General features: G+C 45.4%; 1 pseudogene; it reads left to right on the top strand.

Moving 5' to 3' along the window:
• Window positions 1–11042: 11042 nt before the first annotated feature.
• Window positions 11043–12633, top strand: LOC103285443 (TERF1-interacting nuclear factor 2-like; annotated as a pseudogene).
• Window positions 12634–13698: the final 1065 nt, after the last annotated feature.

Below are 13698 nucleotides of genomic sequence, written 5' to 3'. Positions count from 1 at the left end.
CCAGTTTTATGTTGCATCTGCCCCTCCCTTGAGGTCCATGTTCCCTGGCTTTGCCTTCGCCAGATGCCACGATAAACTGTGCTTTTCTAGAGCCCATATTTGCTTCACCCTGACATAGCTTTTTCTTCCCTCCACTTCTTGCCTGCTTGAGATTTTGTTTTATGTCTGTGTGACAGAGGGAAAATGTATTAAAATGATGTCCTGGCAACACTCCCTTCTTGTCGACCAGGAAGAATGAATGCTTTGTGCACTCAGCTCACTGGAGGGCCTTTGTTGAATTAAGCAGGGTATTTGGCAGCGAGGAGAACAAAAATGCCGAGAGGAGACCAAATTACTCTACCCACCACAGAATGAGGGCGATACTTGGAAGGACATTTTATAAGAAGGTTGGAGAAAAGAGGAAGTAGAGATGGGTGAGCTCTGAGCTGTAGAACCTTTGAGGAAAGAGAAAGAAACTCAAAGAATAGTTAAAAGGAAGGCTTTCTATAGAATGGGCAATGTAAGAAACACTCGGGAAATGTTAGGTTTGCGGGAGATTGGATGCATTAATCGCTGAGGTTGGCCATAGGGCAAGAGTAGGATGACTGCAGCCCAAATAGTTTCAGGTGGTCATGATGAGGCAAAGGGGAAGGAAGGATGCAAAGTGGTCTTTCCAATTGCAGGTCTTTCAGCAGGCATGCTTGCTCAGTACTCGGGAAGAATTCTGCAGAAAGGTTGCAGGAAGAAGCTACACCTCATGATAGTCCAAGAAAGAGAGAAAGAGGGCATTTACCTGCCCACGCCCTCCTGTCTCCTTTCCCTGGGCCAAGGTTTATTCTACAGAGCCAGATCCCCTGAACTCCCAGGCGGTGCCCCTTGGCTGCTGTGTAGCCACTCAGGAAATTCATGTCACACCTCATGGTGTGGCCATTTCATTCAAGTCTGGAAGTGGGATGTGGCTCGAATGGGTGAGGCACTGATGAAAAGAAAGAACAGAAGGAGCAATAGAAGGAATCTGAGAAGGCTATAAATGTTTGTCTCTGTGATGAAGAAAAACTTTTATTTAAATCTTGCTTTCGCCCAGCCATTGTGACTCAAGTAGTTAGCACAGACCTATGGACCAGGATGTCACCGGTTCGATTCCCTGCCTAGGTTGTGGGCTTGCTCCTCAATGTGGGGTGTGCAGGAGGCATCCCATCAATGTCGCGCTCTCATCGTTGATGTTTCCATCTCTCTCTCCCACTCTCTTCTCTGAAATCAATAAAAAATAAACAAACAAATAAATAAATCTTGCTTCAAATTGTAAACCGTGTTTTTAAGTGATGGCTAATACAGGTATGAACTTAAGTGTTTTCATAAAGACATATGAAAAACTGTTTAATAGAGTGGGAAGTCATCCACTAATGCTAATAGGTTATGCCCAAGAAGTCTTATCATTAGACTTCCAAATTGTAATCATAGCACCGCAGTCTCACCAAGTAGCAGCTTCTAATATCTTGGTTTTTAAAAAATCAAGTTATTTAATTATCCAAGTAATACATACATCTGTTTTACTAGTTAAAAAAAAAAAAAGGCCCTACCCAGTTTGGCTCAGTGAATAGAGCGTAGGGCTGCAGACTGAAGGGTCCCGGGTTCAATTCCGGTCAGGGGCACGTGCTGGGGTTGCGGGCTCAATCCCCAGTAGGGGATGTGCAGAAGGCAAGCCAATCAATGATTCTCTGTCATCATTGATGTTTCTATCTCTCCCCTCTCCCTTTCTCTCTGAAATCAATAAAAATATATTAAAATAAAAATAAAAATTTTTAAAAAGAAACACTAAACTTCTAGGTGAAGGGAATTACGTTAATGTAATACCTGGCTTTTCTCTGCCCCCCTTTTAAAAAAATATATTTTATTGAATGTTTACAGAGAGGAAGGGAGAGGGATAGAGAGAAACATCAATCAGCTGCCTCTTGCACACCCCCTACTGGGGATGTGCTGGCAACCAAGGTACATGCCCTTGAGTGGAATGGAACCTGGGACCCTTCAGTCTGCAGGCCAACGCTCTATCCACTGAGCCAATCCGGTCAGGGCTCTGCCCTTTCTTAACTCTGAACTGAGGAGGGCATGATTTCATTGGCAAATTTGGGGAAAATATAGTGGGCATGCACAGCTTGTTCCTGTCCCCTTTCCTCTGTGGACTCCAGCCAGCACGGTCTGCTCTGGGGGCAGGCTGATGCTCCCACCCCCGTGAGGCAAGCTGACTTTGGACCTGAACTTGGCATCTTCTTCTGCAGCTTAGTGCTGGGAAACTCTTCTGTTAAGCTGCATCCTGCAACCCAGCTTTATCAGAAATGAATGAATAACTTGGCCTTCTTCCATTCCTTTACCTTATTAATTTGTTTTGCACCCAGAAAAGGAGGAAGGGTACTTTTTATTGGGTGTCCCTTCGAAGTTCCAACATTTGATGCATTTGGCCAGAATATTAACAGGTAAGCAATCAGGAACACACTTAGGGAGAAGCAATGAATACACATGGAGTGATTGAGGCTTCTGGAGAGGCAAGGGATTGGCCTTGGCCCTGGGCCTTGATCTGTGTGCAGGACCTTTCAATCTTGGCAGTTTGTAAAGGCTTATATTGGGCCAGGTAGGTTTTTATGGTGGTGCACTTGGCTTTTGAAGCGGTGGCCTGGGGGAAAAGACCTTGGAAAAGCCACTCAGAGGCAGTAAGAGGGCCTTGGCATGGGCACAGGGACCAAGCGAGGGTCTTAGAGGCCAGCAGGCTGAAGAGGACTTAACAGTTAAAGCTGAGGCAGGGATCCAATTATAGGGAGAAAGAAACAGTCTTTTCATACACTTTCCCTTTAGATATTAAAGGAGTGCAAAAATATTTGCGGCTCTTAAATTGTGGGGCAGCTGGGTTCTCTCTGGGCCACAGAACATTGGTGAGAGATTAGCCTTTAATGTACTAGTGCGAGGTCTAGGTGGTAATGTAAACAGACAGCTGATTTTAACTTCTCTTTTATGTTATTTTGAACTATCTTTAAGGGCAAAAGAGGACAGGGTGAATAAACTAAGTTTGCTTTCATGTAGCTCAAGAGTCATTCTCTCCCTGTCCTTAAGGCTGTTAGAAAGTGGTTATTTAAATATGATGGAGCCTAGCCAGTTTGGCTCAGTGGATAGAGCATCAGCCTGCAGACCAAAGGGTCCCGGGTTCAATTCCGGTCAAGGGCACGTACCTTGGTTGCAGGCTCCTCCCCGGCCAACAACCAATGGATGTGTTTCTCTCACATCGATATATCTCTCTGTCTTTCCTTCTCTCTTCTACTCTCTCGAAAAATCAATGGAAAAATATCCTCGGGTGAGGATTAAACAAATAATAAAGGAGTAAATAAATAAATGAGATGGAGAAATCTTTCCCAGGTGATGGCTTTCTTAGGCCTGAGGAAGAGGCAGTGGGAAAAGCCATTGCAGCTCAGGAGTAGACATGCTCAGTATTACTGTGGGAGCTCTGTTAGTAGGATTCACCTTCATTGCAACACCACAGTGCAGGCACCTAAAGTTCAAAGGGGTCAGGAAGTAAAAGGTTTTGACTATCTGGGTGGGAAAGAACAGCTCCTCAAATCAAGCCTGATGACTGAGGATGTTGCCGGTGCACCTTTCTAAACTGTGCAAGAAGGCAGCACCTCCCTCAAATGCTTTGCCTGAGAGAGGAGACAGCACCCAGAGGCAGCGCTTCCTGGAAATGGTGAGGGCAAGGTGCCATAGTGCGGAAATTAACAAGCAGCCAGGAGATCTCTCCTCCCTGGGTGTTAATCCACAGGCCACAGGTTTGGACTCTGGTATCCATCAGCTGGCATCTGGATGAGGCTGCAGTCTCTACAATAGCCTTTGGCCACTGAGTACTGGTTTTGAACATGCATTTTGCTTGAGATGCCTGCTAGGAACTGGCTTGTTTTCTGAATGTGGTGGCTGTAGGGCTAGTGCTGTGATATTTTGCATCTTCTACTAAATCTATAGACTCTGAAGGAAAAAAAGGTACATTACAGACATGCTGTTCTTATCTTCTAACTGAGAGGCCCTGTAGGAACTGTGACCATTCCAGTGAGATGTAACTTAGGCTGCCGTTGCTAAAAGATCCCTGACTCTACCCAGGCATGGAAATCCCCTCCAGCTGATACAGAGCAGAATAAGAAGTTAGGGAAGATGGATTTTAATTTCTTTGAATTTTAACCCATACAAACAAGATATAACTCCCATACCATTCACCTACTTAAAGGGTATAATTCAGTGGTGTTAGAATAAGCACAGAGTTGCACAAACATCTCCTGACTTGTATAGCTCTCCCTTGCACCCCCAGTGGTATATTCATGTAGGAAAGGCAGGATAAATGCTTGCTCAGTCCTTTCATTTACCAGTTTTCAGGATATTGAATTAATTTCTTTGCATCCTCCAGAGGTGACCAGTTAGTTGGGAGTTTTTGTTTTCTAGATCCTTTCAAACCAATATGAATGCATATTTTTAAGGATGTTTGATGCATTTCAATTCATTACAATTATTGTCCTTAGTGAAGCTCAAATTGTTCCATTTTGGCCAATATTATTTCCTGGGTCCCTTTGACACATTGGTAGTTGTCTTTGATAGCTTCCTTGCTATCTGGTGTGATGAGCTGCTATAAAGCATATCACAGACTTTAGTGATATAAACAATGTGATACTGATGTAGAAATGGACAAGTAAATTAATAAAAATATGGGACTTAGTAAGTCATAAGGTTATGCAGTGGACATCTGTTTGTTTATTTTTATCTTTCAGCATTATTGCATTTTCTACTTGGAATAGTTTCCCAAAATTTGTTTTGGACATCACTCCTGATTCATTCATCCTTATTAAAGTGTGTTGAGAAGGACTGAATCCATCTTCAGCTCCAGTTGCTGCCTTGATTGACTTAAGCCAATCAGTATATCCAGTTACCCTGCCCACAGGGACTAATGATAAGCATAACCAGAATCCATGAAAGCCAAGAAGATTCAGCTTCTAGGAAAGATGTTGGGATCATTGGCCTTCCATTTGGAGGCAGATATTAAATTTCTACTTCTTACCATTCATAAATATTTATTGAAGTGGTATTAAGAACGTGAAGAGTCTATTATGAGAAGACACAGAAATACAAAAAGCCATATTGATTAATAATTTGGTTATATGATATTAGGACTATAAAACAGCATGAGTAAGATAAAGCAAATTGTATGGAAGAAAATATTTGCTATATCTGTATATATAAAAAGCCAGCAACCGTAATGCCGTAACAACCGTAACAACTGGTCACTATGACGCCCACTGTGGCCAGCAAACTTGCCCGATCGGGGTGGGGCCAGCTGACCAACCTCCCTCGGCCCCTCCCCGCAGCTGGCCTGCCCCTGATTGGACTCTCCCACCCCATCAAGGGCTGGGCCAGCTGGCCAAATGCTCCCCCTGCTATCCCCCCCACCCTTCACCCCCAGCCTTACACCCCCCACCAGCCCTGCCCCCGATCGGCCTGTCCCACCACAATAGGCCAGCAGCCCTTCCCCCTGGCCAGCCCCGGCCCTGATTGCACCCACACCCCAAAAGGGGGCGGGGCTGGTCAGCCAACCTCCTGTAGCCCCTCCACCCGGCTGCCCTGCCCCCTGATTGCACCCCCCACCCAAACGGGGGGCGGGGCTGGCTGGTCAATCTCCTACATCCTCTCCCCCCACCCCAGATCAGCCCCCCTACCCTGATCAGGGGCAGGGCTGGCCAGTCAATCACCCATGGCTCCTCCCCCAGGCTGCTGGCTCCTGACTGGCACCCCCACCCCATTTGGGGGTGGGGCCAGCTGGCTGTACCCCACCCCTGATTGGGGCCAGGCCGGCTGTACCCCACCCATGCACGAATTCATGCACTGGGCCTCTAGTATATAAATAATAAGAGTTAGCATCAGTATCATAGTTAACCTTCAATATGTGGATAAGAAAAAAGGCAACACAATAGAAATATAGGCAAATGGTTGACTCTCTGCCCAGGAGGGAAAGAAAATATTCACACACATACACATACCCACACACAAAATATAAGCAGAAAATCCACATAGGAGGATATGGGCAAAAAGGGGCAATCCCCCTCTCCCCCAAAACCCCACTATAAACATATGAAAAGTGTTCAACTTCACTCATAATCAAGGAAGTGCATTTTAAAACTGCTCAATAGTATTTCATAGTATGGATATACTAAACTTTAACTCACCATTTCCTTACTGATGGGAATTTAGACGATTCATTTATATGCTCAACGAACATCTCTATTTTGCTTCCTTGAACCTCTCTCTGTTTTTGCAATATTAAGCCTTGTAAATTTAAACCTAGAATGTGGTAGCAAACACCTTGGTATCTGAACCCCCAAATAGACATTGTATATTATGTGAATGTGCTCTGAAACGGGCCATCAGAATGTTCTTTGGATTTTATTCTTAATCCTGTGCTTAATCTAATACACTTAAGGACCATTGGAACTTTTTCTGGTCAGATTAGTTCAAACAGTCAGAAATTGTTCTCTTTTCTTGAAATAAAGCTGATTGAAGGATTATGTTGTCTGAATAGCTGTAAGATTCAGAAGCTCCTTTCTAAAGAGTTTATTTTTAGGTTAAAAATATTCACAACTTCTTTTGGATTAATGATCTAACATGAATGTTTTACGATAGTCTTACTTTTTCATTTATCATAGCTCTAGCTTGTTTGTTGCTTATTAGCTATAAATATATTCCAGGAAGAGGAAATAGTTGACTTGCTGCCCAGGAGGGAGAGAAAATACTAATCAAGTTCAAAATATGTATGCCTTTTGTTCCAGCAATTCCAATTTTAGGACTCTCTCCTACGGAAATACTCACCAAAAGTATTCACACACAAGGATGTTCACTATACCACTGTAATAAACAATTCACTTGAAAATATGGTAAATGCACATCAATAAAGGAATGGATAAGTAAATCGTGACCTGGCAATATGTTGAGTGACAGCTATGAGTATCACCTTGGAAAAATATCTGTATAAGAGAGGGCCCGGCAGGAAGAACTCATTCCAGGTGTTGCAAGTGAAGAGATTTTTAAGGAAAAGTTTAATTACAAGAAGTTGATTAGTGTTAAGCCAGCAAAGAAAAGATGGTGAAGTACCTACAGATCAGCAATAGAGGAAAAACATTACCATTCCTAGGGCTTAGGCATAAGGGAGAGGACATCCTAAATAATAAAAGGCTAATATACAAATCGACTAAACAGCCGAACAACCGGTTGCTATGACACGCACTGACCACCAGCGGGGCAGATGCTCGATGCAGGAGCTTCCCCCTGGTGGTCAGTGTGCTCCCACAGGGGGAGTGCCACTCAGCCAGAAGCCCCGAGCCAGGCTCACAGCTGGCGAGTGCAGCGGCGGTGGCAGGAGCCTCTCCTGCCTCGTGGCAGTGCTAAGGATGTCCGATTGCCAGCTTAGGCCAGTTCCCTGTGAGGAGCAAGTCTAAGCTGGCAGTTGAACATCCCCCGAGGGCTCCTGGACTGCGAGAGAGTGCAGGCCGGGCTGAGGGACCCCCCCGAGTGCACGAATTTCATGCACCAGGCCTCTAGTATATAATAGGAGCCCAGGGAAATTTGGAACCTTAGAGGCAGGGCCACCCAGGGAAACAATAGCCAAACAGGGACACAGCTACTACAAAGGACAGCTGAAGGGAGGGAGAGCAGGGAAGGAGTCCTCTGACTTCTCTCCTCTTAGACTCTGCTCTCTTGCTGGTGCCTCCCATTGACTGAACCCCATCAGAAGCCTCTGGCAGGGGAGCCTGAGTGAGGCAGTCCATAGGAGTCAGCCTGGGGGGCACAGAGCAGGCCAGAGAGAAAGGGCAAAATGATCTGTGGGGATAGGGAATGATACTACTTGTGCTATATTTTTAAGTGGGGGAAAAGGTTGCATAGGAATATGTACAACAATATGCTATGTTTTAGTTTTGTTTTAAAAATATATATATATATTTTATTGATTGCTGAGAGGGAGGGTGAAGGAGAGAGATAGAAACACCAATGATGAGAGAGAAGCATTGATTGTCTGCCTCCTGCACGCCCCCTGCTGGGGACTGAGCTAACAACCTGGGCATGTGCCCTTGACTGGAATCAAAGCCGGGACCCTTCGGTCTGCAGGCCGATGCTCTAACCACTGAGCAAAACTGGCCAGGGCCAATATGCTATTTTTGTAAAAGAAAGTCACAATCACCTATTTGTGTTATCATAAACACTATGTAAGAACACAGAGCAAATTATAAACCTCAGTATTACTTCTAGAGGGTGAAAACAGATGGAGAGAGGAAACTTTCATTTTTAACTTTCTACATTTTGATATTATATAAATTTGTTACAAGCAGTATTGCTTGTGGGGTTAGAAAAGTAAAGAGAGCCTGTATTTTCCACAAAAGAAAGCACTGTTGCACCTAAGGTGAAGACAAAGGTAGGAGGAGCCCCTACATGGTTATTAAGTAGTTGGTTCACTTAAGGACATTGCAGAGAGAAAAACCTCCAAAAATCTATGTTAATTCTTTTACCATTAGACGCAAAGAGTAAATCTTATATGCTGCAGTGCTGGTTAGGGTTCTCTGTTGCAAAGATCAGAAATCAATATCACTCAAGGAATAAAATGGGTGTTAAAAATAATAAGGATTATGATGGATCATAGAACAGAAGGATGGCAGGAAATAAAAATTAAGACTCTCTTTTTGCCTCTTGGGTCCTCTCTTTATTTTTCTCACCAACAAACTTTCTCTGTTATTTGGGGCACATAATAGGCAAAATGTAGCTTCCCCATAGATCTCAAGTTCCGTATTTCAGTTGCAGCCACTTGAAAAGACTAGCTCAGCTCTCTCTGGGTCCAAATTTCAAAATCTCAGAAGGAAGAATCTGATTGACTAAGTTTGTTTCAGATGTCCCCCTCTGGTCCAATTGGCTGTAGTCAGTGGAGCAGGATCATGCCATCCTTTGGATGGAGATAAAGAGATATTAGACCAAGGGTAGGACATATGTTTCCAAGTTACTTACTACAGCTGGAAAAAGAGCAGAGAATGTTAGAAATTGATAAGCTAAACATCACTTTGAACTGCCCCAAAGCTGAAAAATAAAAAAGGTATTTCAAAGGAAGCCATAGAAAGACAATGGTACATACTAATATAAAATAAAATCAGCTGGTAAATCAAGTAATATACTACCAGAATAATAAAATACAAATGTTGAACTATTTAAAAGGCTATAGATAATCAGAAAGCACAAATAGTCACTGATTTGAACAAAGGTCCTAGTTATATTTCTACCACATTTTATAGGTCTCAAAAGGATCCCACATTTATTTAATCTATATATATAAAAGCCTAAGCGACCAGCCAACTATTCAACCGTCTGAACAGTAGCTATGATACACATTGACCACCAGGGGGAGCAGATGCTCAATGCAGGAGTGGAAACCACAGGCATGGAAACATGGAACAGACTGATGAATCTTAGAGGGAACAGGGGAGGAGGAAGGGCAGGAAGAGATTAACCAAAGATCTTATGCACATACTAGAGGCCTGGTGCCCGGATTCATGCACCAGTGGTGTCCCTCGGTCTGGCCTATGGGGATCAGGCCAAAACCAGCTCTCCGACATCCCCTACGGGGTCCCGGATTGTGAGAGGGTGCAGGCCAGGTCGAGGGACCCCACTGGTACATGATTGGAGCTGGGGAGGGACTATGGGAGGGCTCCAGGGCATGTCTGGCCTGTCTTGCCCAGTCCCGATGGACCAGACCCCAGCAGCAAGCTAACCCACCAGTCGGAGCATCTACCCCATGGTGGTCAGTGTGCATCATAGTGACTGGTCAAACAGTTGGAGGGACAATTAGCATATTAGGCATCTATATATATAAAAGCCTAAGTGACCAGCAGACCGGCCAACTGCCCTGTAGCTATTACATGCACTCACCACCAGGGGGCAGATGCTCAATGCAGGAGTAGAAACTACAGGCATGGAAACATGGAACAAACAGATGAATCTCAGAGGGAAGGGGGGAGGGGGAAGGGTGGGAAGAGATTAACCAAAGATCTTATATGCATACTCGAGGCCTGGTGCACAGATTCGTGCACCGGTGGGGTCCCTCGGCCTGGCCTGTGGGGATCAGGCAGAAACTGGCTCTCTGACATCCCCTAAGGTGTCCCGGATTGCGAGAGGGTGCAGGCCAGGTGAGGTGCATGAATCCGTGTACCTGTGGGGTCCCTCGGCCTGGCCTGTGCCCTCTCACAATCTGGGACCCCCTCGGGGGATGTTGGAGAGCTGATTTCAGCCCGGTCTTGCTTCACTATAATGTTTGCTGTAAAATGACTGAATTATTTTATTAAAAATAGGCTATAAGCAAAGTTAAAAATAAAAGAGAACCAACAGTCAACATTCTTTTGCCTACTAGAGACACACTAAAAATGAAACTATTCAAGTTGTCTGAAAGTCGAGGGAGAGCTTCAGGTTTATTATGGCTCTGTACGCACAAGACAAGCAGATGTCATAATCCAGGTTGCAGTGATTGTTATGTATGTCTGAGAACTTGAGAGGTAATGACTAGGCCTGGGAAAGAGAGAGGCCCAGGTGATAGTTGTCCTGTGCCCTGGTAGATAAAAGAATCTTTATGGCTACCGGAGGGGTGTGGACTCAGCTGCAATCTTTCTGGCACCGGAGGCCAAAGCATGTGGTAAAGAAGGTATGCTGTAGGGCCCCTGGGGCAAACGTTTCTATGTTAACGACGTGATGTATGTTTCACCCACATGATCCCATGTGTTCTGTGCAGGTGTGCACACCTGCGGAGGAGGACATGGAATAAACCTAACCTGGCCTCCGTTGATCACATGAGGGAGACTGGGGCAATTGAAGAGCTTCCAGTGGCATCTTTGTCCAAAAGAATAAGCAAGTAAGAGTATACCTTTTTTTTTTTCTTTTCCAGAAAAGGGCAATGATGGTCGAGTCTCCCTTTAAAAATAAAAATCTTGGGAAAGAACCGAAGTCCTGCCCCCGCCCCTGCCATGGCAGAGCCCCCGGGTGCCGGCTCCACTGCTCTGCTCTTAGCTGCCGCTGCCAGCTGGACACTACGTGGAATATTTTCCGCGAGTTTTGGAGTTCCTGCCATCCCTGCGCGCTGCCGCTCCTGGCTGGGTTCCCTACCGCCACCACGAGCGCCTGTGTATGGGCCTCAAGGCCAAGGTGGTGGTGGAGCTGATCCTCCAGGGCCAGCGTTCTGAATGCCTTGTATCTCCACTTTCCGGTGTCGGGACCTGCTGGAGGGCGGGACCCCAAAGCTGCAGAGCAGGATCTGAGGATCATCTCAGAGGCACAGGAAGCCTTTCGCCAGCAGGTGAAGCTGCTGGCAGAGGCCCCTGAGGATCTGGATTGGAAGTTGCTGGAACTTGAACAAGAGCATGGGGAGCCCTTTCTAGCTGCTATGGAAAAGCTGTTTTGTGAGGACTTGTGTCGGCTGGGAAAAGCACTGCCTACCCCACAGACACAGCAGCTTCAGGATGTGCTGAGCCGCATGCAGCCTGGGATGTCTGTCACGTCGTCTTTTGCTTTGAGCCAACATCGTCGTCTTTTGCTTTGAGCCAACATCGCGTGGCCATGGGGTGGCCGCTTCCAGAGTGCTCTGTTCCTAATCCAATGAACGCGTCTGCGCCCATGGTCCCAGTCCTCCTCAGCAACCAAGACCAGCACTCCATCCACCTGTGCCAAAAACCAACCCCGGCCCACGCCTTCCTCAGGGACCAGCCTCAAGAAAGCGCCCAGAACCTTTGGCTGGCCACCGCTTCCATCTGGCCCCGCTAGGCCAGCGGAAAACCCAGGCCCGGGGGCATCCACGAGGAACAGGAAAGAACAAGGGACACGCATAGCCCTTCCAGCAGGTGATGCAGGCACGAAAGCAGCCTCCGCTGGAAAGTCTAGGCGTCCATCCCAGACCCTGGGTGGAAGGGCTGTGAAGGAGAACCCAGGTCACTTGTCCGCCTCGGAGCAGAAGGATGTGTCCTCCAGCTCTGGGCAGCCCTGTCATTACCAGAGGGGACTTGGTTTTGGATTCCGATGAGGAAGAAAATGGCCAGAGTGGAGGAATGGAGTCTCTGGAAAACTAGGAAAAGACAAGGTTTGACACCCAAACCCCCACCTTCTGTGGATACCTCCCCTCTTCTAGTCCCAGTGCTGTGTCTGCCCCTTCCCATGACATATAGACTCCTCTGATAGGACCAGAATGCTATCTCATCTTGCCTGTCTCCTTCCTCCTCACCTGCACACGCCATTTAGTGGGGATAAAGGGGAAGCCCAGCCTTGGGTTGCTCGACTCTATGGCCCAAATTACTTTGTAATGCTTGATCATTAAACTTTGGATTTGTTAAAATAAATAAATGAAAATAAAAATCTTGCCCAGCTGGCGTTGACCTATGAACCAGGAGGTCACGGTTCAATTCCCAGTCAGGGCACATGCCAGGTTGCAGTCTCGATCCCCAGTGTGGGGCATGCAGGAGACAGCCAATCAATGATTCTCTCTCATCATTGATGTTTCTCTCTCTCTCTCTCTCCCTCTCCCTTCCTCTCTGAAATCAATAAAAATATATTTAAAAATAATAAAAATTTTACGATGAAGCAGTGATTATAAAAAATAAAAATACATTTTTTAAAAATTAAAATTTTATGACAAAAGCCACGAAAATGTTCATTCTCACCCTGGCCCATGTGGCTCAGTTGGTTGGAGCATACTCCAAAAGGTGGCAGTTTGATTCCCAGTTAAGGGCACATACCCAGGTTTCAGGTTCGATCCTGGGTTGGGGCCTGTTCGGGAGGCAACCGATCCATGTTTCTCTCTCACATCTCTCACCTCTCTCTCTCTCTCTCTCTCTCACTCTCTCTCACTCTCTCCCTCCCTCCCTCCCTCTAAAATAAAAAAAAGTTCACTCTCCTTCACCTGGTATTTTTTCCATATGTGAATATTCCCCAAAGAAAAATCCAAAGGGGGGAAATTTACACAGATGTTCCTGGCACCTCTAGTTATAATAGTGAAAAAAAAATGGAAGCAATCCAAGTGTCTAATAGGGAAGTGGCTAAACAAACAATGGGATTATTACATAGCTATTAAAAATGACAAGAGGTGAGGACTATGTCAACAGAGAAGTGTGTGTCTGCAGGAACGTTAAGTGGAAAAAAGAACACAGAGCAGTATTTAAACACTAGTGGTTAAGGATGTGTGTGTACATTATCAAAGGTCAGAGGCCAAGAAAAGAAAAGAAGATAGCTGGAGTTCAGTGTTCACTGGGTCTTTTTTAAATCTGCGTAGTGCCATGAATTTATTACAATAATAGTTGAGATGCCATGCAACGTAGATATCTTGGAAGTCCCCTGCAGAATAAGAGCTCTAACTTACCTACCAGGCTGTATTTTCCAAGAGATAATTTCATGCCAAATTCTCATCAAATTATTATGAAAACAGTGCCATTTCTTTAAGAGAACAAAATACCTTTCTTTAGTTTTATTCAACAAGCAATTCTGAGAGCTTAATGATGTGCTAGAGCAGTTACAGTCTCATGGAATTTACAAAAAACATGGGACATCCTCAGGTGGATATGTGCTATTGTTTTCATTTTTATTTATTTGAGTGCCTGTATGTGTTAGGATCTATTACAAGGGAAAGTCTGGAAGACC

The sequence above is a fragment of the Eptesicus fuscus genome, chromosome 7, assembly GCF_027574615.1.
Source record: "Eptesicus fuscus isolate TK198812 chromosome 7, DD_ASM_mEF_20220401, whole genome shotgun sequence".
NCBI classification, from domain to species: Eukaryota; Metazoa; Chordata; class Mammalia; order Chiroptera; family Vespertilionidae; genus Eptesicus; species Eptesicus fuscus.
The sequence above is the reverse complement of the archived record's forward strand: the minus strand, read 5'-3'. Positions and strand labels throughout refer to the sequence as shown.